Source organism: Magnolia sinica, chromosome 7 (genome assembly GCF_029962835.1).
Source record: "Magnolia sinica isolate HGM2019 chromosome 7, MsV1, whole genome shotgun sequence".
Lineage (NCBI taxonomy): Eukaryota > Viridiplantae > Streptophyta > Magnoliopsida > Magnoliales > Magnoliaceae > Magnolia > Magnolia sinica.
In genome coordinates this window covers 78338430-78344429 of record NC_080579.1, presented here as the reverse complement: position 1 = coordinate 78344429, position 6000 = coordinate 78338430, and positions in this window count along the sequence as shown.

Here is a 6000-nt window from a genome sequence, read left to right as displayed (position 1 = left end):
TTATATTTATCATTAAAATGCATTACAATCTAATTGTATCTTAACTATGCATCTATAAAGCTAAGTAATTCATGACTCGCTGTACTGTCGACCAACTGATCAATTCTAGGAAGAGGGAAGCTATCCTTCGGGCTTTGTTCAGATCTGTGTAGTCTACATAGACCTGCCACTTCCCGTTAGCTTTTTTAACTAGTACAATGTTGGCCACTCAGTCCGGGTAGTAGACTTCTTCATTGAAACTTGCCTTGAGGAACTTGCTAACCTCTTCTTCAAACATGACATACCTTTCAGGACCAAGGGCATGTCACTTCTGTCGAATTGGTCAGGAGGATGGGTCGATGTTCGGTTGATGAGTCATGACAGCGGGATCAATTCCAGCCATGTCCTCGTGGGACCACTCAAAAACATTGGCATATCATTGGAGGAGGGCGACCATCTTATCACGCAGTAGCAATGTCAAGGACGACCCTATTCCGATAGTCTTAAATGGATCGGACTTGTCCAGCAAGATTGGGATGAGGTCTTCTATGAGTCAGCCTCTCTCTTGAGATTCTTCACGCGAATCTAGAGATTCGATGGCCATTGCTTCGCATGAGGCTCTCAATGTCATCGCGTAGCATTGTCAAGCGTCACGTTGATCGCCTTTAATGATCCCAACTCCTTGCTCGGTCGGGAATTTCATCATCGAGTGGTAGGTTAATACCATAGCCCACAAGAGATACAACTATGGTCGTCCGAGGATGGAGTTGTAGGCAAATGGTTGGTCGACCATGAGGAAATTGACCATTACGGTGGTTTGATTCTGTCCTTCCTCGGCTGAGAGGGGGAGCTAGATGGCTCCTTCAGGCATGACCCGTCTGCCCAAGAAACCACCTAATAGAGTTTTGACAGGTCGGAGTAGAGACTGCCCAACTCCCATTTTGTCGAAGGCTTGAACGAAGAGCACATTTGCTGACGATCCTGTGTCGACAAGGATCTGAAATACTTTTCGGTTGGCGATGGTTAAAGTAATTACCAGTGCACCGTCATGAGAGAAGTGGATACCTCAGGCGTCCTCTTTAGTGAAAGCTATGCTATATTTTTCCATCTTTTGCTCTTTCGGAGGTCGACTGAAGAGCATAACTTCTTCCTCAAGATGACTTATACTCCTAGCATGTGCTTTCCGAGCATTATTCGAGTCGTCTCCTCCTCTATGGCCTCCAAAGATAGTGCAGATTTCCCCAGTTGGCTGATTGTTGATCAGCGGTTCCTCAGCTGCCTTAATCTGATCTCCTCTGTTGTCGATGTAGTCCCCGAGATGAGCATCGTGAGTGAGTGCCTCGATTTCTTACTTGAAGTCGAAGCAGTCACTCATGTTATGCCCATGATCTCGATGGAAGAGGCAATATCTGTTCTTGCTTCTTTTGTCGGGGTTAAACTTCAACTTATTTGGCTAACGGAGAGGATGCTTGTCTTTGATCTCCATTAAGACTTGTTCCGGGGTCTTAGTTTGAGGAGTGTAAGTCTTAAACTTACGATCAGGCCGTTTGTTCGATTTTCGATCGTCTCGAGATCGATCGTCCCTTCTCTTCTTATTGGTTGAACTGGGCTCGACCTTTGTCTACTCTTTAGTTTGAGGATTTTTGCTTTGGGCGACATCACATAATATCCGCGATTCCTCAGCATTAGCATACTTTTATGATTTGTTCAGAAATTTGACCAGGGTGGCAGGAGGGTTCTTATCCAAATAGAAGAGGAAAGGCTTATCTCTCATGTAACACCCTGAATTTCGAGGGTCGAGCAAGGCTCGAATCTCGAGATTTCGAACATCACTTATGTCCTGTGGAAGATAATATTCCAATTTCTTTCACGTTGATCAATTAAGCATGCATGGAATTATACTAAATAACGTATCATACTCCAAATGTAATGTAATTAAGCAAATGCGAAAATCCAGAACATATATATATATATATATATATATATATGTACATGTTTCTCGAAGTTTCTTCCAGAGTATGGGTCCACGGCTAGGTTCAATATATACATGTACAATTCAAAATGAACAAAATGTGGTAATGTAAATATAGCATCCAACTAAACCCAGACGCCCAGCGTTCCCTGTCTAACGGCACGTGGCCTATATCGGCTCGCCCGAGAGCTGGAAATAGGAGAATTCATCCTCCTCGTCTAAGAAGTCCTGCTCCAATGTGCATCGATGTCAACCGTACCTGCATTTATACTAGCGTCTGGTTGGTGTTTTAAAATATCGTCCCAAAGTGGGAGTGAGTGATCAACTCAATGGTTCTATAAAGCAAAAGTTACACATGTTATCAAGTCAATCAATGTAGTAATGATAAGGCAATAATAAGCAATTACATCCTAACTGCTCTTTTTAATGCGAGAATGGAGTTTATGTAATGATGCATGCCCTCACCCATCAACACTCCCTCAACACGCGACTCCGACCACCTGTTTCGCACATGACAACACTTCCTCAAATGTGCAACTCCAATGCCTTTTTGCCACATTCTAACTAATGCGATGTGGTGCATGATCATGTTAGCCAAGTGATTAATTATGTCCATTCATCCAGGAACTTGGGGAAGCTAGGATACCTCCCTTCTTAACATTGATCCAAAATGAATCACTAGGCATCGGACAACCACAGTGGTCTTACTCCTGTGTTCTTGATTCGTCTAGGTTCGTCACTCCTAGATAAACGCATACGATAGGCAAGTTGCAAGAAGTGGTGCTCGCGGTCACTACGAGGAGGCTCGTCACCCCAGCGTATGCCGACAACACGAACACGATGTCCCATACATTATGCCTGACTCACGAGTCTTGAGGATCATGGTATCATAGTTAAAGGGGATCTTGCAATTGTGAGGGGTACCTTAAATTCAAACATTTGCGTTCATACATGTTAAACACACAATAGGTAAACCGGTTCTGTAGGAAACCTCAATTGGTATGGGCGCACACTGACGTAACCGACATGGAGTGCATGAGCGCCCCTCGTGGCCTAGCTACCATCGGAAATCAACGTCCAACCCGTATCTTTTGAATTTACCCAAGGTGGCCAACTCAATCCGGCCATCCTAAACATGAATGTTTCCCAGTTGCCTGGACTATGATCATAGCCCTGATCCTATCCGAATCAAGCTAACACATACGCATAATATATGAGCTAACATTTAATCAGCAATCCCGATGGATTTCTCATTCAGGCATCTCATCAAATACACAGACTACATTAACTACAAATTGTATCTTATTAATTTATTATATAAAGAAATATGTATGCATATGACAACTAGGAATTCTATGTTAACAATCATAACAAGCATAAATCATTAGTTATTTTTCATTTGGGCATTTCATCAAACACGTAGACTACGTTAACTACAACTTACATTTTATCAATTTATTTCCTAAAGGACTACGTATGCATATGACAACCAGGAATCATACGTTAACAATCATAGCAAGCATAAATCATTAACTAGAATGAAGGCATTGATTAATCGCAACCTAAGAATTTATAGTCCGTACCTTTTGGTAGCATGCCCTACTTAGACTCGTTCCTAGGACTATGTTTCCAAGGGAGGATCGTCGGTCGCCTAAACGAGTACACAGGTTAGTTAGGTTGGAGAAAAGTCATTTGGGGACCTACATCACTATAGGGATTAGTATTTCTTACCCTTGGTCGTAGCTGGAGGAGTCTCGGTAGCAAAACGTGGCGATGGTTAGGCTTATGGATCCTTGGGAGAGGATTTCCCACAGTTGCAAACAATACCCCAGACTCTTCTCTTCTCTATCTTTCTCTTTTCTCTTCTTTCTCTTCTTAGGGTTTACAAAATTCGTATTTGGGAGAGAGGGGGTGAGTTGGGAGCTATTTATAGCCCCAGACAGTGTGCAAATGGCCCCAAGGCCACTTTGTACTATATTTATACCCCACGAGTGGCTATTTCTGATTAACGGGGCTCTCAAGAGGGCCCACAACTCATTTATGCCATGGGATAAGCTCCCTATCTATGGATCGATGTTAGTACCCAGTTTCGGTGCGATCGAATAAACAGATTGGTCGTGGGATGCCTGTGTCAGATCAACGATTATAAAGGTTTAATCGAGGCCACAGTTATACAAATGTGTGCAGGGAAATTTTTTTGCTCTGTGTGTAAAGTTTAGTAATAAATCAACGGTCCGAAATCCTCAATTTTATGTAAGAGTGGACGACCCAATTCACTTAAGTTTCAGCACATTTCCTTAGGGTATTTGCATTTCTCACGCACTTAACTCACGGCTCAAGTTGAGCGTTTCTGGACACTATCTAGGCTTGGTTCCCGCGATGGTCGTCGAGCCTAGCAGGACAAACATTGTCCTACAATTTTAAGGTTAGTGGACGCCCGACGTGCGGTCTAGGTCCCTTACGGAGTTTCATTATACTCTCTAGAAGGACAAGCCCTCGGGATTTCTCCTGGCTCTTCGGATGGCGTTGGGCCAGTGGTACTCATGATTCTAGCCCTTCCCATTTATGAAAACGGTGACCCGAGCTTAACCCATCCAATGCTTAGTATCTAAGTAAATCTCATCGAAATTAAATAACTGGGTGTGGTCCTCATGTGGTTCCATCCGAGGTTGTACTCGGGTCTTTGTACGGATTTTTTTGAGACGTTACATCTCACCCCGCTCGTGATGGCATTCAGGGCGGTTTCGTTTGAATGTTTCTGAACTTGTAGTGCTTCTAGGTTGAAGTGCTTGATGTAGTCCTTTAGAAGTTCGCCTTCTTTCTGGATTATGTGAAGAAGATGAGAAGGTGCTTTGAGTCTCTTCTTTCCTTCGATGAAGTTCGTAACGAAAGCTTGGCTGAGCTCCAAGAATGAGCTAATGGACCTCGGTTTTAACTATTTAAACCATAGTTAAGCAGCATCAGCCAGAGTTAAAGAGAATGCTTGGCACATGACCACATCAGAAACGTCATGGAGTTCCATGTAGATCCGGAAGGATTTCATGTGTTCTAAGGGGTCAGTATCCCCTGTGAAGGGCGTGATCTAAGGTAGTCGAAACCTGTCTAGCAGTCGTGCTTGCAGAATCTCAGTAGTGAACGGGGATTTAGTTTCCTCCATCGTGATCATCGCCGCGTTAGCTCGGTACGTTTGTTGCATGTTGTCGATCTGGTCCCATGAGCTCTCCAGTTCGGCTTTCCATGGCTCCCCGCTCTCAACAGTAGCTTCGACCGGGGCTTTGCCGTGCCTCTTTTGATCTAACTCATGTCGCAGGTCGAAGGCGGGTAGAGGGGCAGTTCCAGAAACGTGAGATGGGATAGGCCTGACTGAATTATGCTGCTTTCTCAGCTAGGGCACAGTTTGCACGCAGGAAGGTTGAGAAGGACCATGGCTAGGTTGCCTGTCCTCTTGGTCGACTCTCGGTGCATGTTGAGGCTACATCTTTTCTAGCATCCGTTTTACGTAGCCCACGTCTGCCCTCATATCTCTGAATTCTCTTTCGAGATTGTTTAAATGATTGTTCCTGGTATGAGTTCACTAGCCACGTCTACTTAAGCCAGAGGAAGAACCTTAATGGCTCTCCTGCGGCTCGGGCTACCTTAGTTGCACTAGCGGTTCCGAGATTCAACTAGTCATGGGTAGGGTCGTGATCGGAATCGCTACTAGAGGGGATTGAGCTTTCTTCTTTCGCCTGGCCATTATAGATGTTTATTGGTAGAACTGGGAATGACTTATAACGTCGTTTCCCACAGACGACACTAAACTGTTGATGCAATTTTCTGACAGACCCTTCAAGGTTGACCCTCTTGCACCTGCACACGTGTAAAAGAGAAACAAGGGAGACCCTGGCTAGTGCAGGGGATTCTCCGATGCCTAAGTCAGGAACGAGGTCTTATTTGTAGGGTAGGATCTCCAGAAAAGAGACAACAATCAAATGTTAGGATTAGAATGTGCGTACCTTTGATGGTTGAGGATATCTCTATATATATAGGGAAGAGAATCCCATCATATG